General features: G+C 43.7%; 1 protein-coding gene across 2 annotated transcripts in view; it reads left to right on the plus strand.

Annotated features, from left to right (window-relative positions):
* Positions 1-9,554: 9,554 nt before the first annotated feature.
* The window catches only part of LOC124133943, a 98,048-nt gene continuing 82,843 nt past the window's right edge, over positions 9,555-24,759 (plus strand). The window contains exon 1 of one of the 2 annotated variants that reach the window (XM_046498543.2): positions 9,555-10,350. The gene's annotated coding sequence lies outside the window, so the exon portion shown is untranslated. Of the gene's footprint in view, positions 10,351-15,837; positions 16,089-24,759 lie in introns of those variants that run through there. The other variant, XM_046498544.2, reaches the window with a different exon arrangement.

A 24,759-nucleotide genomic window follows, 5' to 3' on the forward strand; every position in this document is an offset into this window, starting at 1 on the left:
GCCTAATGGTGGGTGTGTTCAAACGGCAGAGATACGACCTGGGTTTGATCCCCCATATGGTACAATATGGAATCTCTTTGTATTATATTGATATATTACTGTGGTATTGCAAATGGCAGCGTTAAGACCATAATCTACCAAGTGATTTGATGGTGTCCAATTAACTCCAGGGAGTTTCGTTATATTTCTGTCAATCGATAATGTCTGCATCAACACATTATCGAAACCAATAAAGAGTAACGGACATGTGTCTGTTACAAAAATTACGCATCCCATATTCTGTGGTGCATATCCCAGATATACGGAGTGAGTGATATTGGTATAACGCGGCCCTTGAAAATTACTTCAGGGGTTACAGCCACAAGTGACCAATTAAAGACCTTAACACATTTCAGTGAAATCAAGTGACGGCCATACTGACTGACAAATGAGCATAATCGGAGCGCCGTTTGATTCGTGGATACTGGCATGGCTAAGGGGCGCAACTCTGCACTGTAATCTTATATTCATTTACCCACTTGGCAGCCACTGCCTCAGGGTTAATAGGGGCACTTAGCCTAAATCTTCTACCTCGCATCACAGGTGGCAGTTAAGCTATATCCAATTTGAACCTCACTTACCCAGATACACATCAGACAGGAAGTTCACACCTTTTACCAGGGTCGTCTTGAAAGTAGATGAAATGAAGAACCAATTTACCTGTTATTTGTGTTATTAATGCAGTTGTTAAAGCCTGACTGCACACAGTGAAAGGAGTATATCACTGAATAGAAGCAGAGTCTAGCTGGGGGCCATGGTCCTTGTGAGCCAGATACAGAGTGGTGTCATCAGTCCCTATCAACAATAACCGTGTTTTTACTGTAATCCAAGACACACAGGTAGCACAATCAGACTCTATAGATACCTGAAGATAGGAATTTGTGTCCGTGCCATTGAAACCGGAGTACTCACCTGTACATGGAAGACACATGTCGAGTCGTGGCTCTCAAGCATACCAGATACATAGGCAACTTGACAATGTACGTAAGCGTGCACGCACAATATGTGGGTATATCAACAATGTACTTTACGAACTGGATGAAATACTTACTGTCGCCGTTGTAACATATATAGTGGGTGAATTTTGCGGTATTCTAGGATGTCAAGTTTGGCATGCGTCAGCTGTGGCGGTAGTGAGATGCTTGTGCAAGTGCTCCTATCAATAACCGTCTGATCCGGTATGGTAGAATGCGGTATGAATGGCAGGTAGTTTTTCGGTAGATCTAATTGTAATGGAGACGGAACTAAGAGTGGGAACAGGAATTGACATTGTAACATAAAATCGGAGAAAATTCGTAAGGGTTCATCAAAGCAAGCAGTCTGACGGATTCATTTGCGCGCGCGCACGCGCGCACACACACACACACACACACACACACACACACACACACACACACACACACACACACACACACATTATACTTGCAGTATATTATCATGTTCCGTTATTAAGCATTAAATTAAAGACTTTTGTTTTTATTCATCTACTCCGCGGCTGTGTAACTGAGCGATGAAATGACATGTCTGTGATGAAATGGCTGGAATCAGCAAAGAAAAAAAAGGTTAATTCTTCTGAGATGGTTAAATTGCCACAGAATCAATGTATTTTTTAAAATATGGGTTTCAATATGTTCGACTCGTGGACCTATCAAAACCAGCCAGTACCACCAGTTCTGAATTTCAGGCAGGGTTACATGAGGGGGGGGGGGGGGGGGGGGGGGGGCGACGAAGACGTCATCAACCGCTGCGATGCCGCGGGGTGTCTCATCTCATGGCGTACAATGAAGGCGTCGCTCTACAGAAGTGTAATATGTCATCTTTTTACTCACTCTATGGCCACGGTTTTTCAAATATCTGAAGTTGGATGCGATTTCCTGGCTAATTATGTTGATAAAGAAGGCCCTGTCCGCCCTGGTATGTGGAGCTCGTACCCTGCCTTTGTTGGTATCTGTGGGGTGTATTTCCTACAGCAGCGTGATCGTGCACGTCATGCCAGAGATGACGGGACTTGAAGACTGCCTCATGGCAACATCTCTATCTGCGGAATGTCATGCTGGGAGGGTACATACCATGACACCAGCAACACAGGACACCTTCTCTCATGTCTCTGTGGCCTCTGGCAGGAGGGTTGTACATGATGTACATGTAGAACTCTTGATGAAGTCCTGGGTAGACACGGATAGGAAACAGCACACGTTCTTCATTTACAGTGCAGCTTACGCGTCTCTACGATCATCATCATCATCATCATCAACATCATCATCATCATCAACAACAACATCATCATCATCCTCATCATCATCATCAACATCATCATCACTTTCATCAGTATTATTATCATCATCATCAACAACAACATCATCATAATAGTTATCATTATCAACAACAACAACATCATCAACATCAACAACATCCTCATCATCAAAATAATAATTAGTAGTAGTGGCACGTTATAGATGTTGATGTCGTCTGGGACGATGTATTTGTCTGTGTGTGTGTGCCTGTAGTAGAGGCGTGGGTTCCATCAATCATGTAGTGTCACATTCCATGAGTATCACAAGCAGTTATCACTGATGTGACTGACAACAATATCCCCCAGCAATATTTCCAGAAGTAACACTGATCTTTGTAGACACGTTAACATGCTAACAGTCTTCCCGCCCCGGGCAGAACATCGTAAAAAGGGCGCTGTGAAGATGAAAAGTAAGTCGCGTCCAACTTATGGGTTGAAGAGAGGTCTCTCAACTCCCAAGTATTCCTTACTTGTGAAAGACCCCCAGTACCCCTTACCTCTCCCCAATACTCCTGACCTGTCCCCCAGTGCCTCTTACCTGTCGCCAGTACCCCCTCCTGTCCCCAGTACACCTTACCTGCCCCCCCCCCCCCCGTACCCCTTACCCGTCCCCAGTACCCCTCACCTCTCCCCAATACTCCTTACCTGTCCCCCAGTACCCCTTACCTGTTCCCAGTACCCCCCTGTACCCAGTATCCCTTACCTACCCCCCAGTACCCCTTACCTGTCCCCCAGTACCCCTTACCTGCCCCCCCTTACCTGTCCCCCCTGTACCCAGTACCCCTTACCTACCCCCCAGTACCCCTTACCTGTCCCCCAGTACCCCTTACCTGTCCCCCAGTACCCCTTACCTGTCCCCCAGTACCCCTTACCTACCCCCCAGTACCCCTTACCTGTCCCCCAGTACCCCTTACCTGTCCCCCAGTACCCCTTACCTATCCCCCCCTGTACCCAGTACACCTCACCTCTCCCCAATACTCCTTACCTGTCCCCCAGTACCCTCACCTGTCCCCAGTACCCCTTACCTGCCCCCCCTACCCCTTACCTGTCCCCCCTCCCTGTAACCAGTACCTCTTACCTAACCCCAGTACCCCTGACCTGTCCCCCAGTACCATCACCTGTCCCCCAGTACCCTCACCTGTCCCCCAGTACCCTCACCTGTCCCCCAGTACCCCTTACCTGTTCCCAGTACCCCTCTGTACCGAATACCTCTTACCTACCCCACAGTACCCCTTACCTGTACCCAGTACCTCTTACCTGTCCCCCAGTACCCCTTACCTACCTCCCAGTACCCCTTACCTACCCCCCAGTACCCAGTAACCCTTACCTACCCCCCAGTACCTCTTACCTGTTCCCAGTACCTCTTACCTGTCCCCCAGTACCCCTTACCTATCCCCCCCCTGTACCCAGTACCTCTTACCTGTACCCCTTACCTACCCCCCAGTACCCCTTACCTGTTCCCAGTACCCCCCTGTACCCAGTTCCCCTTACCTACCCCCCAGTACCCCTTACCTACCCCCCAGTACCCCTTACATGTCCCTCAGTACCCCTTACCTATCCCCCCTGTACCCAGTACCTCTTACCTGTACCCCAGTACCCCTTACCTGTCCCCGAGTACCCAGTACCGAGTACCTGTCCTAGTACCCCCTGCCTGCCCCCCAGTACCCCTTACCTGTCCTAGTACCTCTGTGACTCGAAAAATGCCTTATTATTAGCGGCATTGTGAAGGCTGTAGTATCAATAAAGACAGCGTTGACTTATGAATTTCAACTTCAAGTTGTTAATTCTTTCTGTTCGGCGTAAAGGTTCTAGTACGTGTACCGTAAAGGTTCTAGCATGTGTACCGAAACGTCACACAAAACGAATAAGAAGCTTAAATCCATAAGTCAACCAAGTGCTTGAAAAAGGTACAAGCACCTGCACCAAACGCCGTACAGAAATAATAATGAAGTTGAAATCAATAAGTCAACTCTATTTTCATCGAGCAGCACGCAACAACAGGGCCATGCGGTGTGAAGTGAAAGAAAGAAAGTTTGTACTATATGTTGTATCTTAAGCTTACCGTCCCTATATAGGGACGGTAAGCTTAAGATACAACATATCGTTTACCTTGGCAGCAATGAAATCCCTAGACTACAGCCTGTCACGAATTCGATTACTACGTGGCATTTGAACGTACTCATGTTTATCATGTCTTTTAATTTGGGTTGTTTTATATGCATGTGTACACATAATCTACGTTTATCAATGTCTGAGTTTGACATTTTATGACAAACATTTTGTGTAAATGGGGTCTCTCGGGGACGTTACTTCTTTAAATCTGTATAAGAAAGTCTGTACACATCAAGCGTTTGTAATATGTGAAATATATTTATAATGCTGAACTTTGTAAATAACCAAAGGGAATTCATGTACTAATGACGTACTGTGCATACTAGATCTACATCATACAGCAGTGTTGTCTTGGGCCGGTGGCCTTATACGGAAATAAATCAGCCCGTCTGCAGCCTTTTAGAGTGAAGGGATAGCATCAGTCAGCAATCTTGAAGCTGGCCTTCGTCAGCATCAGAATATATAGCGTGATGGTGGGGATCGGCATACATGATCATACATGGTTGCGTCAGTGTATCCCTGTACCCGACCAGCGTGGCTCGACGCTCACTCCTACAGCTCTGTCGGCCCTAACCCGCTCCATGGATATCTGATTCCGTCATACAATCCATCAACCAAAGGTCGGGTTCTATTTGAGTGAGTCTTGTTTTACGCCGCAGTAGCAATATACCGGCTGTGTAACGATGGTCTACGAATACTCGAGTCAGGGCCAGGGAAACAAGTGACTGGAACCACGGGCAACGCCACACGCCGTCAGGGTACGATGACACGCAATTAGCCAGGCCGACCACATGGCTTGACCATCTGATCCCCATGTCAGTCGGCCTTTACAAACACAAGTTTCTTAAACCACTTCGGACCCGAAATGCCCTCAGCGGTTATTATGTAAAATGTTGACTTCAATGGACTTCAAAATTTACAACAAACTATTTCTGTCCATTTCACTCCTCATTCTGATGCTGACGAAGGCCAGCTTCAAGATTGCTGACTGATGCTATCCCTTCACTCTAAAAGGCTGCAGACGGGCTGATTTATTTCCGTATAAGGCCACCGGCCCAAGACAACACTGCTGTATTATGAAGATCTAGTATGCACAGTACGTCATTAGTACATGAATTCCCTTTGGTTATTTACAAAGATCAGCATTATGAATATATTTCACATATTACGAACGCTTGATGTGTACAGACTTTCTTATACAGATTTAAAGAAGTAACGTCCCCGAGAGACCCCATTTACACAAAATGTTTGTCATAAAATGTCAAACTCAGACATTGATAAACGTAGATTATGTGTACACATGCATATAAAACAACCCGAATTAAAAGACATGATAAACATGAGTACGTTCAAATGCCACGTAGTAATCGAATTCGTGACAGGCTGTAGTCTAGGGATTTCATTGCTGCCAAGGTAAACGATTACATTTTTTCAAAGACTGTTGTTATTTGAAGCCAGCTAACCGCCAAAAGAAGCCATTTATATTTGAAGGGCACGTTGTTGTTGGGGTTGGAGGACACGGGTGCCGGGCCCAGTGATCTGAGAGCATCGCCAGTATCACAGCGACATCACATATGCTGAGGTCTCTATACTATCGGGGCGGTCGGGTAGCCTAGTGGTTAAAGCGTTCGCTCGTCACGCCGAAGACCCGGGTTCGATTCCCGACATTGGTACAATGTGTGAAGCCCATTTCTGGTATCCCCCGCCGAGATATTGCTGGAATATTGCTAAAAGCGGCGTAAAATCAAACTCACTCACTCACTCTATACTGTCGCTGCTCAAAGCTCCCCACTGTGATAGGTGGCTACGACCATGCTTGGAGTGATGATTGGCGTTTCATTATTTTCTTGTTCGTCAATTTGAATTTCTGTTTCATTACAACTTATCATGTAACTGATACAATAAGAATCTAAGGGGGTGATTTTCCGTTCGTCTGTAATCTCGAGCCAATCTGATCAAACAAACTATGGGAAATTTGGTCAGTAGTAAACCTTTTCAAAATGCACTATGATTGCATTCCCAAAGACATAATCAAAAGTATAAACGTTACTATATTTGGGGTAAGAGGGCAAAATTCTTGTAATGGCCGCGCCCGCACTGGCGGCAGCGATGTTACCGAGAGTGTAACGAAGGTGTCACGTGCTGGGAAGGAGCTTGCGCCAGGCTCTCCTTATTGCGGGTTTGGGTCCAGACACGGGCCATCTGCAACACACACATCCATGCTACGAGGATTCTCGGATGGGGTAGGTCCCAAGTAACCCATACTCCGTTAGAGTCGAGTATAGTGGATTGGGTGGCCAGGGCCTATGGTCTGACTGACTGTGCGTGGATATTTGCTCATGCCATCAGCCACTGGTTTGTCTCATCCACTTGGTGGTAACAAATCGAGTATTATATTCCTTATTCGAATATGGGTGATCAAGTACCTGTTGAATCTATTGCCTCTTTGGGGACAATCCTACGTGGGTGTTTCTACTCCTTCTCCATCGAGAAACGCGGAGACCAAGCTGTTTATTAGGGTCAGCATTTACCATAACCATCATGCATGAATACATTGACTGCTGACTAAAACCTCCCTAATCTCATTACCTGATCAGACGAAAGTGCCCCTATCTATTAAGCTATCCGAATAACGTCAGTTCCAGCATCGGTACAAATGACTGAACAGTGTTATGTCTCCATAACTGGTCGATTGCTATATCTTGCTAAATGGCTGTCCCTGATCTGGCAATATGAACCCCTGTCCTGCTGGGTCGGTGAAAGCATTCTTGCATTAGCGAAGAATTGATGTTTCAGATAATGAAATTTGGTCACATAAAATAGCTGTGTATGTGGTGTCATTGGTGGTACTTGGTGCAACATTTGTCTGCTGGCAAGTCGTTAGTGTGGCAGTGCTGTTGGAATCAACAGTAATGAAATGGTCTGCTCGTAGCAATTATTCTCAAAGAACGTTATTAATGCTCCCAGGCTGTGTGAACGGTCTGCAAGATACATTCAACACCGGATAACACGAAGTGATAGCAATACTTCGGCTAGAGCGATCCCAGAGCACTTCCCGGCAGTGGTGCTTGTTGGGTGGCAGTCGTCTAAGGGACCGTAATTTTCTGTGTCGAGTTGCGTCCCTTTGGTGTACCAGAAACCTATGATCGCGGATTCGCAACCCAGATTCCTTCTTATAATGTCTTGTGGTTTATCAGAAGCATACCCATGCTCATAGGTTTGACAAAATGTGAGACGTCTCAGACCTGCATCACTTAGGCTTTCCTTCCACATCAAGCTGACATTTCTTGATATAACAGAAACACTGTTCAAAGCGGCATTGAACGTAATATTATATAAGACGTCAACGTCAGAGAATAACTAGATTCGCCAAAACGGATTCCATTGGGCGTAAAAGGCAAAATTGCAATAAAAATTATATGACTGGGTCACTGAAAATGTGATGACACCAGGTGATCGCGAAAAGGGGAAACATGTCCTGCTCTACCCGCCACTTATACAATTTAAGTAAAAAAGTAACTGTTTGTTGCCTAACGCCGCACAGCAGTACTCCTGCCATGCGACAGGGGCCTTTAAACAAACCAGACAATCAAGTGACGGACCAGAAGAGCCAGTGACACGATAGCGCATTTATCTCACTCACTCCAAGTAGTGGTAACACATAATGATTGTTCATGCGGATTAAGAACTAAATGTTTGAGAATCATTAGATTTCGTATTATCCGGTGTTGGCTGTCCAGGTTTCGAAACATTTTTACGCCGCTGTCAATATTTAGCCCACAACATGGCGGGGGACACCAAGATTCGGTTGCACAAGTTATTATTTGTTTGATGTATAACGCTGCACTCAGCAATATTACAGCTACATGACGGCATGACATCATGAGCATCGATCGACGCAATCGGGATACGATGACATGCATCAACCAAAGCAGCGAGTCTGACCACCCGATCCCGTTAGTCGCCTCTTGCGACAAGCATAGTCGCCTTTTACGGCAAGCCTGGGTTGCTAAAGACCAATTCTACCCCGGGTCCTTAAGGGTCGAAGCCTGGTCTTATGGCTGTCGAGCGAACCCTATCATGCGTAGATACGGCCTTCTTGAAAGGAACGGGTGTGTTTTGTGCATATCAATATGCAAGTGTTGAATGCAATTAAACCGCATAGCAATATGCATGTTTTTTGTGGGGTTTTTAAAAAATAATTTGTTATACGTTTGACTAAGTGTGTGGAAAAGGGGGATATTCGCTGCATCCGATGTCTCGTACATTATGGCTTTTCTCGCAATATGTTTCCGAATAATGGCGGTTTATATTAAGTATTAACGGCATTGGTATAAAGTGAGACCACAGGGACAAAACGAGGCAACTCTATCGCCTTTGTCCACGAGGCTATCCGCGTATCCCTGCTGCAGTCTGTCACACAGACCCTGAAACAAATAAATCCAACACAGCCTATGCAAGTCGATAATGTTTCATTGAAAGTTTGGCAATTCTAGATTGCAGTATCTGAAAATGAAGAAAGTTTCTGGGTTCCTTGTTAATTAAATTTTATAACTAGAATTTAACAACTGTTTTTTTTCTGTAAAATATGTTCATTTCAGGGACTAGATGTTAGTCTATCCCTGCTGTTCAAGAAAGCCTTTTCCATATACAGTATCACTGCCAATGCCATTTCTGTATAACCAGTGTTAAGTATTGAATTTAATAGCAGCAAACGCAAAGTAAAATCTCTTTACTCGGGGATTAATCAATTCCTAATCTCCATTAAAAAACATTCAACGATTATTCAACCCTGGACAAGGTTAAAGTCAGATTGAAACTGTCCAAAACTGACGGAAAACACTGCTCACGCACGCAAGCATATAACATTATTATTCACAGTGTATTCAAATCACCATGGTGAAATATGCCCTACAAAAATCAAACATACATGATTAATTTTATTTGGTTAATAAATGAGCATTGAAATTCTGTCCTAGTCAACAAGTCACACCCCTTTATAGCGCTGAAGTCCTTCAGTGGCGTGGAATCACCAACCTCCTTATAGCGGCTATTATCATCATGGCTTCATTAACACGCCGAACAAAGACATGGGATGCAGGTAATGCTGGGAGTCTCTCCATGCTGTGAAGTCGCAATGTACCAGGTGTGTTCCTGCCGACACAATCTAAACACCACCTTTATACCAGCCGTGTTGTCGGACTCCACATAGCTAATAATTGGCCTTCACGGGACCACTCAAACTGGACTATTTACATTCGCAGCATAATTGAAGGCGTGCGAGCTGCCCCAGGCCACACAGGGCTGTGACGGACAACGACAGGAGATCTGAGGACATGGATATATCGTCTTTGTAAACACGTGGATTATAGGAAGTCTGGATTATCGGTGACCAGTGAGGCTAGCTTATCGGAGGCTGGTGATCCTTATTGGGTTGATTGACACCTTGACCCGTCCGTGTCCAGGATCGAGTGAAGGGTTTATCAGCATGTTCGATCAACACTGAGGGGAAGGTGTATCGCGGAGACTGAAATAGTTAAGGGATCCACCCACACAGGTATACTTGAGAGTGTGTGTGACATTGTATTGTGAGTTACCTCGCCGCTGGACGCTGTAAAGAGACTCCGGTAACAGTGACTCACATCTCACCTGGCTTTGTACTCATTCACCCCTGTCTGCGCGTTACGGACAGCTGATACCAATAACCTACTTCAGCACGTTGTTTAAACCACCTATGGAATACATCTGTTGAGATTGTCACCTCCCTTTCATTTTTATCTCAACCAGGATGACCCGGAAGTTAATACCTGACGGCAGACGACAATCGCTGCTCAAGCAGACGACACATTGATGGATACTGTGTTGAACGCGTAGTGTGAGACGGATAAGGCGTACTTCGATAGGCGGTAAGTGATTTAACAAATTACAACTTTTATTGATATTGACAGTGGTGATAACCTACAGATATATGTGGGAGATTGAGATTGGCATTTCCCTTCAACCCCTGACAACGTGAACGCGGCATCATGCTAACTGGCTCGTACACTGAGATACTATAATGCGCCATTAAGCTTGACTTGCCCCGATCAATGGCACCTCTCAGGTATGGCTATCATTGAAAGCCTGGTTAAATACAGCGTGTATCGCACGTTTTGTGATTGTCGATTTTATCAATATTCGCACTACTCTGTAAAATGGCTCAAGGAATTCCCTTACAGCCTCGGGCAAATTTAGCCATTTGTGATTTTCTAAATAGACATACACAATGGTTGTCATGCATAGATGCAAACAACAGAGACATCGATATCTGAAAAATTAGTTCCACAAGCTCTTAATAAGAGCAGAAAGTTTTCAAAAGACGGAAAATTTCATGCATGATGATACCACATGGCTGATGAAGGCCATTGTCATCTAAGTAATTAGCATCCGTCTTTCATGTGCATGCAGACGTTTTGTTAGACCAGCTAGAATCATCTATCAGCGACATAAACAGCAAATAGTGCCAAAATGTCGGTTTAACCCTTCTAACCAAATACAAGGACACTCAAATACTGTTAGCTAATCAAGCTGATTTCACCATTACGAGTTCAGTCAGGGCGAGGGTGTAGGCTGGCGCTCAAAGCGTTCATTTATAGGCGGTCGAAAACCCAGGTTCGATTCTTAACATGTGCACCAATTGTAAGCCGATCCTTAGTGCTGCAGTATTCTGAGATTTTCGTTTACCAGAGGTTCGACCTTGTGAAAAACTGCCAAAACTATAAGAAAGATAGAGAGACAGGCATATGAATACATGTAGATGGATGTTATATAAGATAGGAATTTGGACTGGTGCCTCGATAGGTAAACGTATCTGTCCGAAAAAGGTATATAATACGTACCACGTCAAACTTTTATCAATCTGTCCCGCCAACCATTATGTGGTTTAGTTCATATCACATCAATCAAATCTGTCCCATCAACCATCCTGTGTTTTCGCACATACCACGGTAAACATAAACAATCTGTCCTTACTGTCGTCAAACGTTATAGCGCATAGATTCTTTTCATACCACGTCAAACCATACCACAAATCTCTATGTGTTTATAGTGCACCAATCTCTAAATAAACAAATCTGTCTCACCAATGTCTATGTGTTTATAGTGCATACCACGTGAAACAAGTCTGTTTCGCCAATCTCTATGTGAGACTGGCCGCTGGAGTCAGGTACCAAGAGAACAAAACGTCTATGTTCACTCTGTAACTCCCCAGCGGGCGCGGGTGGCCCAGTCGTCTAAGGCGCCGCGATTCGCTGTGCAGAGTTGCGTCCCTTGGGCATACCAGAAACCTATGATTGTGGGTTCGAATGCCGGTTCGCCCCGATTACGTTTCTACGTTTGTCAGCACCATACCCGTGCTCGTGGGTCTCACCGAAGTGGTAAACGTCTGACACCTGCACCATTTTCCTCCCACATTAAGCTGACACGCTGCGATATAACTGGAATACTGTTAAAAGCGGCGTTAAACCCAGCTCACTCACTCACTCGCTGTAACTCCCCAGCAATAGCAGATGAATTCCATTATACATTTCGATGTTAAGCTTTTGATAACAAAAGACTTTCACTTATTCCTGAAAGATATTTAACTTGGTTAAATGTGTTTTTATTAAAAAGCCTATTTTCAACAACCAAATTAAACGAACTAAAACGTCTATCAAAATATGTATGATTTGTATTTACCACTTTGAATGCTAAATCTAAATGCACACAGCCTTCTTGGTGTACATATTATATGGATCTCTGTACTTTATGTAAGCTCTTGTACCACCGTCGGTGGTCTATGGAGAAATAACGAATCTGAATCTATAGCGTATACCACGTCAGACAAATGTCTCACCAATCATCACGTGATCGATGTGAATACTTCTGGTACAAGTTAATAGGTTACCGATGGACCTTGTACCAGAAATATTGGTCGGGGGGGGGGGGGGGGGGGGGGGGGGGGAGCTATATTGATTTCGTGTTCCGGACCCACTGCATCATGTGTTCAGGAAGGTAATTGACCTGTACGTCTGTTGCGCAGTGTCAGCACTTTATCAACCGCTCTTAAATGTTAACTTGCCACGATGCGTATGTAGCAGATGCTGAGTTGTACCTGGTAGCAACCGGGACACCAGGTGCTCCATCTCACTACGTCACGTGAATATACCTCGTAGTGAACCATTCAATATTATCAAATACTGCTGCAGGCTTAACATGTTAAGAAACAAAGCAGATTTCGCTTTGGGTACTAAAGTTCATCAAAGCTGTCCTGTGTCCATATTGATGGCGCTTCCTACTTCGTGTCGGGGGGCAATAACGTAGCTCGGCCTCTCAGCAAAACCTGACACACTATATTTTATGTTGGCTATTTAGAATGTTTGCATCTATAGGCAGCTTTATTACAGCCCAGAGATTGATGGCTGGTTATGTAGTCTAAAAATACACTTATCTCGTATTAGGTATGTCAAACAGCACTGTTCTTACGACATGAACATTTTAATTACGACAAACCACGCGTTTTATTCCTCGTATTACAAAGTTTAAATAACCCGATGTGTCACTTGGACTGACTCACGTACATCGTTGGTGGTTTATGAAGAATTAATAGATTCAGATTTGATGTGCCATCAGATTGTGGGGTAATCTTGTAGGATGTGGTCGTAGTTAACATACCGTTCATACCGTCAGGTCGTGGGGGTAGATGGGGGCACATGCTTTGATGTCAATAATTACTGTTATTCCAGCGATGGCGAATGTTTAGCTCAGAGCTCCATTCAAGCTTAGCATTACCAGAGAGTGAGCCGTCTACGGTATTCCAGCTACATCTCAGTAAATACCTGAGCCCGTGTCAGAAAACCCAGTGGTTGATTGCATGAGCACCCATACACGTCGTCGTGAAACCAAGACAAACATCAGACCAAGACACTGTCTGATTCAGATTTGTGTGGGGATGCAGGGTTGTCTGTCATACAGACCCTGAAACAAATGTATCCAATACAGCCCGTGCAAGTCTATAATATTAAGCAAGTCTAGATTACTGCAGTATCAGGAAAATGAAGATAGTCTCTGGGCTATCTTTATTATATTTCATAACTATAATTTAACAACATTTTTATCCATAAAATAAGTTCATTTCAGAGACTAGATGTTAGTCTAGGGTGCAGGGGACCGACCCTTAGTGTCAGCCTGTGACTGTCCCTCCATACCGCCTCTGTCCAGTACAAGGGGGGTAAAGGAGCGGCGGGGTAGCCTAGTGGTTAAAGCGTTCGCTCGTCACGCCGGAGACCCGGGTTGATTTCCCACAAGTGTACAATATGTAATTAAAGCTTATTAGAGATATTGATGGAATATCGCTAAAAGCGGCGTAAAACCACACTCACTAATTCACTTAAAGAGGGTAGGAAATATACTAAACTAACGAATACAAAACAGAAGTAAAACTGTTTTATTAGAACTAAATAATATTTTACGTAACCTTTTTTCAAGATATTGTCAAACATATTGCTCCTAAATGAGGTCAAGCATAATTTTTGTAACGGGGACGATGTATTAGGAAGTCCGTTAATTCGATCTTTATTTAAACAGCTGTGCGAGATATATCCGTAGACGGGAATGGACGATAAATAATAATGTATATTGATTTTAATATAGCGAATCTAGTTTAACATGAAACGATATGAGCTAGCCTATGTTATAGAGATATGTAGATATACTTGATGGCTGATGGCGTCTATCTTGGAATATATATAATTGGAGTATTTCTTTGTATGTTTTCAAAATACGTAAACTAAAATATCCACCGAAGATGATCCAATATCAATAAGACCTACAACTGCCACTAATAATGAAAATGTTGATAAAATACATAGGATGATGGACGACTCACCACACGTCACATTGGCAATACAGCTGGCATCTCTCGTGAATTTGTGGAGAACATTCTGAACACTGATCTGGGCATGACAAAGGTTTCAGCACGCTGGGTTCCAAGGCTTCTGGGGCGGTCGGGTAGCCTAGTGGTTAAAGCGTTCGCTCGTCACGCCGAAGACCCCGGTTCGATTCCCGACATGGGTACAATGTGTGAAGCCCATTTCTGATGTCCCCCGCCGTGATATTGCTGGAATATTGCTAAAAGCGGCGTAAAACCATACTCACTCACTCACTCACTCACTCACTCACTCCAAGGCTTCTGTCTCCTGACGCTTCAGGTTCATCACATCTTAACGTCGTTTTGAAGCAGACCCTGCTGATTTTGTTGAGATATTTGTAACCATGGACGGGTCTTGGTATCACCACTATCAGCCCGATTCTAAACAGTCAAAGCAGTGGACACTTCTATCGTCCCCTCTTCCGAAAAAGTCAAAGCTTGTTCCGTCTTCGGTCTCACCATTTAATGGCCAATATTATGCTAATCTGCTTAGGGAACTGCGTGAGAATATCAAGGCTAAGCGTCGTGAAAAGCTAAAGGAGTTTTGTTCCAGGACAACGTGCATAAGTCTGTTGTCGCCTTGACTGCAATGCATTTTTGTGATTTGTAGTACTCAGTTCACCGTCAGATTTCCACCTCTTCCTAAAAGAAGCAAGAACAGTCTGGCAAGCATTATGTAAATGATGATGACGTCATTTCTTCTGTGAGGTGAGGTGAAATTGGCTTTAACGTCGCGTCCAAGATTATTGCACTTATATAGCGACGTGCATGCGTGTGTGTGTGTGTGGCTGCTTGTACTAGTCCGGACTGATGTCGATTGATAGTGCTAGCTCCCTGAGATACCATGCCGCAGTTTAATATGAATACCCCACTCAGACATAGTATATTGACTCCGAGCCGACCAGTCATTGTTTTAACCCCTTAATGCCGAGCGCCCGACAGGGTAACAACAAGTACCATCTTTAAACGTATTTTGGAATGACGCGGCCGGGGATCGAACCCCGGGCCTTCCGCTCTCCCAGACGCTCTACCAGTACATTTCTGCTGTGGGGGATTTTTCCACCACCAGGAGGAAGCCTTCTACATCTGTGAGATCCAGGCACACCTTCGTTGGCAGAAATGTGTGGACCTCGGAGGGGATTATGTTGAAAAATAATTAGCAACCAAGGCTCAGAACTTTTCAGTATGTATTACTCACCACCTATAAACATAATGCTTAAAAAACAAAGATAACGGCTTCATTAAAGGTCCTGACCGTAGCAGTGTATGAGCACGTGCACCGTCGCGCTGGCCGAAGCCGTCTATCGGACAACCGTAACAGTCGCCACACACCGGCAGGCGCGGAGGAATATCAATATTTAATATTTCATTCACATAGCCACGCTCTGTTGCACGTGATGTTAATGGGGCGAGGCAACATTGTGTTTATATGCAGTGTCTAACCTTTCGGACTACGGCGTAATTTAAATATTGCTTTTAAAATTACCCCGGCCAAAATAAAGGGAGATGTTTCGGCTGATAAGATTGCCAAAGGATGGAGTTTACCCGAGCGTGTGGAAAGACTGACTGTATGTGATGAGGTGGGAAGCTCATTTGTTGAGGATACAGAGAGGTGATCATTGGAAGTGTGATGAACGCTCAGACTCGGAGTGGTGCTATATCTAGTGCAGTACTCCACGGAGAGAGGACATTTAACAGGTATTGTGGCATCCTTTTACCAGGTGATTTGAATTTGGTGTGTAACCTACAGGTAAATTAATTGAGTCTTGTCCTACCGACCGGTGATAGCTTAGTGGTTCGTTCGCTCTTCACACCTAACAACCGGGCTCGGTTCCTCGACAACGTGTGGATCGCATATTTGACTGTCCATCTCGAAGACTCTTCATGTAGAAAATGTTTGGAGCGCATACTTGCCGTCCAATGCCGTGATATACCTGAATGTGGCTAAAGCATGCAAGATACTACACGAGAACTCCCGCTCGAGCTTTCTGTACGCGTGTTAAATTTCGCATAATCCCCCTGTCGCTTTACACACGGTATACGTCTGGAAGTGGCGTTTCTTCTGAAACTAAAATGTATAGAAGATACCTTTAATTGACCCATCTACACTTCATAGCAATACTCATACTGCCTTCAATTTGTTTGATAACTGATAGCGGTAATCCAGGGATCGTTAAGCATATACACACAGGGCTGAGCGATATGGCAGCAATTATCCGGAGTTTGACTTTTATCCAATACCTTGACACTATCTGCTGCGTATCGTAATGATCCTCATAGTATAGGGGCTGTATGAGACCCTTATCGGGAGTTGTCGCCATACTGGAGATATACCGTCCGTCGGGTCTCGAGTCTCCCTGGACTATTGATTACAACGCGCGGTGGCTAGTGCACAGCTGACCAAAGACGAATTGTATATACGTCTTTGAGCTGACCAATGCAAATGACAGCCCGGCTGATCGAAATCTGTTTTACGTCACTATTTATTTTGTATACATGGTACGATTTTGAAAATGAAGGTTTTCATTAAGTAACAGTACATTCCCCCATACCCAGCAAAGGTTAAAGGTACGTTGTATTTTTGTGCATAACGTGTCACGAAAGTTACAGATAACCAAACAGAGCCTGTTAAATGTAACTACGGATGGCCCAGTCGTCTTAGTGGCCTGCAGAGTTACGTCCCTTATGGAAGGTCAGGAACCTCTAATTGTGGGTTCGAATCCCAGATGTTTCTAGGTTTGTCAGCACCATACCCGTGCTCGTTTCACCAAAGTGGTATACGTCTAAGACCTCAGAGCAGAGGAACTCGATGATAGCGTGTATAGCATAATGTATTTCTCTCAGGAGTGTGATTATTCATCTATACGAATATATTATACGTTCCTGTGCCTTAGAGCTGTTCTCACACATCAAGCTCTGATTTGACGGAAATACTCAAATCTGTTAAACGGACTTAAACTAAACTCACTCACTCATGATCGCCAACGACCTTCTTGCGTCAATTTGGGGTTTTTTCCACATTGGGCTGACATGCTGTGACATAACTGAACTAAACTGACGTCCAAAAGAAACTACACGCTTGCAAATTGGATTTGATCAAAACATTACAAACCTTATCAAAAGGTTACCATGCTGAAAATATTCGCCGCGACACTTCTGATTTAGGTCCAAAACACAACTATGAAATGTATCACCATTGAATATTAACCATTTCTTGTTTGATTTATAGCCACCGTGGGTGAATACTTTCTTTTGCCCGGCAGTTTAGTTTCCAGAGAGACCTTCAACAAATTAACTTACTCTACCAATACCAGCTACGTTGTTAACGGAACCACTCGCTATGGGATTGCCTAAAAGTCGGGCCGGGCCAAGACAGCCAACATTATCATTGGCTAATTACTCCATTATCGACGACCATACCTACATATTATTGATGCAACATACAGACATGACATTTATTAACACCCACAATCCAAAACGCGCAGCATAATTAAGTTATTGCGAGGAAATCGCTTGAAAATCTTGAAATCGAGCTGTTTGTGTGCTTGGCTGAGTTAGGGTACATGTAAAAGAGGAATCTTTAAACGAAATAGGATTTAAAACGTATTAAATACTTCCAACTATCCCACTCGCTATACTACACGTTATATCACTAGTGTACTGTTATCTGCATGCGCTTTCTCTTTACCAATATTCTCACTACAAATAAGAACAGAGATCTTGTATCTCAGCTTTTGAGTGCATTTGTATCGCGATTGTTGGTTAAGCAGACAACGGATACAGCAGAGAACAGTGAAATCTTATCGCCATGTTCCAAAGTCCCTACTGGCTATCACAACATACCCCGAGGTGTTTGGTTTCTTGGCTCCGCGGTGACCCGACGACTAAGCCGTGTATTACACAGTTACTGGCCGTCAGCTGTCCCCTGTAACCCGGGGGGTAACCCATGTATTCCCCGTCCTTGGCCGCCTACAATCCCCGTAGGGTCAGTATGTGGATGTGTTAGTGGAGTTTGTTTTGGGAATCAGAGAAATATGCGAGTCTTGTAGAGTTGAGCCTGAAATAACATCACCTTTCACTCGAAGCTAGCCCAGTGGCAGTCAAACATCAAAGCACATACAGGTAAATGCAAATGTAGGTGATACCTGCGAGTGACGTCATTTCTCACACCTGTGTCTCCGCTTCTCGGCACAGCTGGGTTAATATCACAAACTCCTCGCAGGGTGTGGCGGCTGGTCGAGGCATACACGTGCCATTAATACAGCGACGTGACATTTGGCCTAAAATGTTACTACGAGCATACATCACCTGTTCAGTAATAGACATGTATACGTAATATATTTTCTGACATGGTAGTTGTGGAGCAGTGATAACATCTTTTCGATTTGGATGAATGCTTGATATTTCACCGTGATATATCCCACGAGATGCCTAAGTTGGCATTTTTGCGTGAGTTCTCGAAACGAGATCTCGAAACAATGTCACATGCAAAAAGTGTACATATTTTACTCATATCGGCAACCGATGCATGAGACTGGTGTTTGTTGTGTATGTAATGTAGGCTACATCCTCGAGTAAACGTACGGGCGATTCGCGACAATGCAGGTGAGCTAGTAAATACGGGTTTAAGTCTCTTTAAGCAATATTCCAGTAAAATATCTATCTATCTATCTATCTATCTATCTATCCATCCATCCATCCATCCATCCATCCATCCATCTATCCATCTATCTATCCATCTATCCATCCATCCATCTATCTATCTATCGGGAATCGAACCTCTACTTTCGATGTCGAGCGAACGCCTAACCACAAGGCCACCCCACCGCCCCGACAATGCGAGTGATTAAGTGGGGTTCAACGCCACTTACAACAGTATTTCATCACGACGTGTCAGTTTAATATGGTCGGGAAAACCTACACGGATTTTAGACAAAGGGATGTTATGGCTCCTAGTCGTTTTGAACCTGGGATTCGAGCCTGTGACAAGGTGTACTGACATATTTAAGGGACGCAACTCCATACAGCTAGTTGCGTCATCTTTGACCCCTGGGCCCGTGTCCCCGCCCCCACCCACGACAAAGCGAGGCAGCTGTCCGACCTGTGCGTCATTCAATAGCAGTGACAGGTCCTACAGGGATGTATACGTTGTGTCGGGGTTCACCTTAAAGCACGTCGGCATATCGTGTTAATGCGCAGATACTAACGTCAATCGTTCTTACTAGAATGTGGCGTTGATTGGTTTTATATTGGAGTGCAATTATCACCTAGGAAGGCTGCTATAGGTATGTCTGGGTCTCTATTTATACACGAAGACGGAAATGAAGCAGATAACTCCAACAGAGTGTGTGTTTCTGTAAACGCGATCGTCATCAAGATGATTCCTCCTGAAGGTATAGCAATGGATGACGGTATTAGCATATTTTACGTCAGCTACTGGCTATTGCATTCTACTCAACAGTTATCGGGATATGCGCGCTTTTGCTTGTAAATGTGACTAATAAGACACGTGTGTCCAGTACTGTCATGAGAATAGCACATTTTTAACTTAATTTGTGACCCACCAGGAAAAGTGACCTTATATGTGCTGGGATACAATTGTGCTGTGATGTCATTAAGAAAGACTTTTGACGTCAATTTACTTCCGTATAAATCACCATGTGTGAGGGTTGTACAAAAATATCTTATTTTTCTCTTGTTGTTCTGTAATCATATGTAATATAAACATTATTTCAAAACATTTCAGCATACATGTCCACTTTCAATTAATCAGACACTATATCTAAAAAGTGCAATCATTACATAAACAGTTGTAAGTCTAAAAATGGGACTTTGCAGAAAATGAGACCAAATGTTTGATGTCATGTATCTTTGTAATCAATATGAATTGAAGGTTATGAATGGTATTTTCGTGGTCCTAAAATACAGTAAACTACGGTTATAACGAACACGCTTATAGCGAGCTGACGGATATAACGAACTTACTTTTTGGTCCCGACTATTTGCTGTTGTTATACTGTATATATGCTTATAACGAACTACGGACTACGAACTAAAATTAGTAGTCCCTTTGAGTTCGTTATAACCGTACTTTACTGTACTGTAGTTTAAATAAAAATAAGTCAAAATGTGATATTTCACCCATAAGGTCCCTTATCTCATGGTTGGTCACATAACATGTTTCAAGTAAGGGAGAGGGGTTTTATATTCCAACGATATCCCGACAGAGGGCACCACAGAATGTACCCATGTGAGGAATCAAACTCGGGACTTCGGCTTGAAGAGTAACCCTATATCCACTAGGCTACCCCACGCCCCAAGTACATATAAATATGAGAACTTATGTTCAGATGTTGTCCTGGGAGTGTTTTAGGGCAGGACATGCTTTCCCTGTTCGTGAACACCTGGTGTCATTACTGATTTTTCGGTGCATTCATATAATTTTCATCGCTATTTTGTTTTTATGTCCAATGGAATCTGTTCCGTCGGATAATCGAGACTGGTTATTCTCTGTCATTGACGTTTTATATTTACACAAAATGAAATACCTCAGTATTCCTAGCAAAGAAAATTGTATATACTAACATATAAAGTACACAGATGCAGAATATTCAACAAGAAAGATGTCACTAAATATTGACACATGGCTTATCTTTCCCTTGAAACAATTCCTGGATTTTCCATGTCCAACATCAAATTATCCTTCAATATTTGGTGGTTTAGTAGTAAATCGCCCGCCCGGAGAGCGGAAGGTCGGGGGTTCGACCCCAAACCGTGTCATACTAAAAGACGGTAAAAGATGGTACTTGTTGCTACCCTGCCTGGTGTTCGGCATGGTTGGGCTAAAACAAGAACTGGTCGGCTCGGAGCCTGTATACTGTGTCTGAGTTGGGTATTTATGTTAAGCTGCGACAATGGTATCTCAGTGGGCTAGCACTATAAAATCGGACAAGTACATGCAGCCACACACACGCACGCACGCACGCACGCACGCGCGTGCATGCACGTCACCATATTAGTGCAATAATCTCTGACGCGACGTTAAACCCCATTTCACCTCACTTCACCTCACCTCCAAGAATTGCTGTCGTATTAAAAAGCGTATTAATAGTGTCAGTGGAATAACATTTTGGTCTAGCGTTTATGGCGCCAAATTCAGCAAAGCAAAATATTACAGTTCCCTTCCTATACGTCAGTTCGCGGCATATTATTACCTTGGTGCACTGCCCACTGTCAGCAGGATCTTATTTGAAGAAGGGCAACAGTCTATCTGGTAATTCTGCGGCAATTCCAGTCAAGCAGAATAACAAATCACGCCACGCTCCAAGACGTTTATTTTCGGAGTTACATCTAAATTTCAAATATTAGCCAGTGCAATATTAATCCAATTCACGGGGGAAATATTATTGATTTATGACCAGAAAAAGTAACGAGTGTTTCATTGCGACACCATTTCGTCTAAGGAGTCCGTCTGTACGACACGTAGAAGGGTTTGTTGTGACTGCGAGACATTCATAAATCAAATTGGCGTCGGGACGAAACACTCGCTAATCAGCCGAGCCATAAAACAAGGGTTGTAACCGGGATATATCCTGGAGAATAACACTTGCTATAGTCTTTAGTGGTATTATAAACCGATGGGCGGTTGTATTGCTGACCAGAAACCCGCACGATCGGATCACCTTCTTGTGTCCAAGTTAACCACTACCTGGGTGCACGGGTGGCCCAGTCGTCTCAGGCGCCTAGATTCTCTGTGCAGAGCTGCGTCCCTTAGGCACGCCAGAAACCTATGATTGTGGGTTCGAATCTCGGTTCGCCCCGATCATGTTTCTAGGTTTGTCAGCATCACACCCATGCTCGTGGGTTTCACCGAAGTGGTAAACGTCTGAGACCTGCATCACTTAGGGCTTTCCTCCCACATTAAGCTGACACGCCGCGATATAACTGAAATACTGTTAAAAGCGGCGTTAAACCCAACTCACTCACTCAACCAGTACCTAATGTGACCTTCAAGGTGTTGTGTATAGTTGAACGATATGCGCAATCTTGAAATATGTTCCGTTTAGGGATTCAGCTGTTCTTTTACATCACGCCACATAATCAAGCATTGATAGTGTTATAAACGAGTGACTGCAGCCAGTTCTCTGAACAACCAGACCATGAGTATCATAAACCTGTTTTGCCGTGTGATGTATCATTTCCCTGCGTAACGGTGAAATTAAGGTTGAGTAGGTTCTATGTAAAGCTCCTCGAAATTCTATATCAAATACTGTGTTAAATATGCCATTTCTGTTCCAGTCTCCTTATTTGGGGAGCAATATCCGTGCAGGATCTTCTGTTAAACTCCGCGCACTGCCTCACCGCCTTTCATTCAATAGTGTAATAGGTTTTTGGGAAGACGGAACCATCGGTCCTTTGGCTTTCGTTTAGTCAATTAGATCTTTCAGCGTAGGAAGAACATTCCTTGACAATAAATGCTATTTGTATTTTAATTGCACGGCGTGATATACACCTATTGCGATGTAGAGAAGCTGGTTAGCATTACCTACGACATCAGGCTTCTTGCTTATTTCGTATCTTTACCTTTACGTTATGCTGTCGCCATTGATTCTGCAGGGACGAGATAATAGTAGTGAGTGAGTGCGTTGGGTTTAACGCCGCTTTTAAAATTATTCCAGTCATATCACGGCGCGTCAGCTTTATGTGGGAGGAAAGCCCGAAGTGATGCAGGTCTCAGACGTTTACCACTTCGCTGAAACCCACGAGCACGGGTATGGTGCTGACAAACCTAGAAACATAATCGGGGCGAACCGGGATTTGAACTCAAAATCATAGGTTTCTGGCGTGCCCAAGGACGCAACTCTGCACAGAGAATCGCGGCGCCTTAGACAACTGGGCCACCCAAGAATAACCATTTCTTGTTTGTTTCATTTTTAGCCGCCATCAAACATGGGTGTATTGTTTATAAGCGACATAATTGTTTCCATAATCTTAAGAAATCTTTGCTAAAAGCGGAGCCGATTCATAAGCATATATTTATCACTATCAAATAGATACTAGGTGTTCGCGAAACGGTGAGCGTATCCTGCCCCACGGGGGTACCGTCACAAACACATGCAAAGGCAAAATATGGTACTGGAACCCTGAAAGATAATATTATGGTACACATCAAAACATCTTTTTAACACACCGATGCGTTTGATATTTTCCCTCGAATGTCTAATTAGGACCCTTTTAATTTTGAAAGCTTTATTCTAGGACGTGGATGCTATAATCCCGATCATACAACTTTTGAGCAAGAGTCGAAAGCATGCCGCTCTTTGATATCTTCGTAGTAAAAGCATGCTCGATTGTATCTCTAAAGGTGTTGCTGGAATATTGCTCAACATAATGGGAAGGTTGATACAGTCTTGTCATACAGTCTCGTGAAAAGTTTATTGTCCTTTTTCCAGGTACGTTTATTGTCCAGATCTAAAGTTGAAACAGATGAGGCAGTTTCACGATATCAATTCATCGACATACCATCGATATAAGCTTATTAAGATGACAAAATTGGCCAAATTCCCGTAATTTGATTTTGCCAATCCGAGTAGAAATTCTCATTCATGAACATAGAGAAATAGATCAGCAAGGAGGGGAGCACTATTGATGCCCCGGGAGATGCCTTTATTTTGTTTTCTCAGTAAACTTCACATGAAATTTGTTTTCATTTTGGACAAATTGTCCTGTACCCTTTAAGATAGTGATGTAACTATTTCTATGGTCGCCAGGTTTACTGACGATTGCCCATGGATCAAGCTTTTCCTTAAGTTTGCCGTGTGGGATAGCGGTGTATAACTTTGAACCTCGAATGTTTCGACAAAATTGAAGTTGGCTCTTTCTGAGATCTCAAATATTCAACCATATCTTTTGAGTTTTTGAGAATCCACATGGTATTTTATTCCACTTTTCTCAAATTAATTTATTTGAATATATAGAAAGTCCTTCCGTGATGATATTAAGGGTTATGGGTAGTCTTTGAAACAGGGATTTGGTGTTACATTTGCAGGACCATTCGTAGACAATATTGTAATTGACACGGGTGCAACAAAAACTTCGCTAAAATTGAAATGCACGAGTAGCATGACCAAAGGATGCATCTGAGTATAAACACAGCTCAAATATTCGTCAATGCATTAGAAGCCAGACATGACACCGACGCAAGACACTTCTGTTGCACTCGTGGACAGACGGGACAGACAATGGACAGACGGGACAGACAGTGGACAGACGGGACAGACAGGACAGACAATGGACAGACGGGACAGACCGGACAAACAATGGACAGACAGTGGACAGACAGGACAGACAGACGGGACGGACAGATGGG

The sequence above is a fragment of the Haliotis rufescens genome, unplaced genomic scaffold (genome assembly GCF_023055435.1).
Source record: "Haliotis rufescens isolate VD_foot unplaced genomic scaffold, xgHalRufe1.0.p SCAF_17, whole genome shotgun sequence".
Taxonomy (NCBI): Eukaryota; Metazoa; Mollusca; class Gastropoda; order Lepetellida; family Haliotidae; genus Haliotis; species Haliotis rufescens.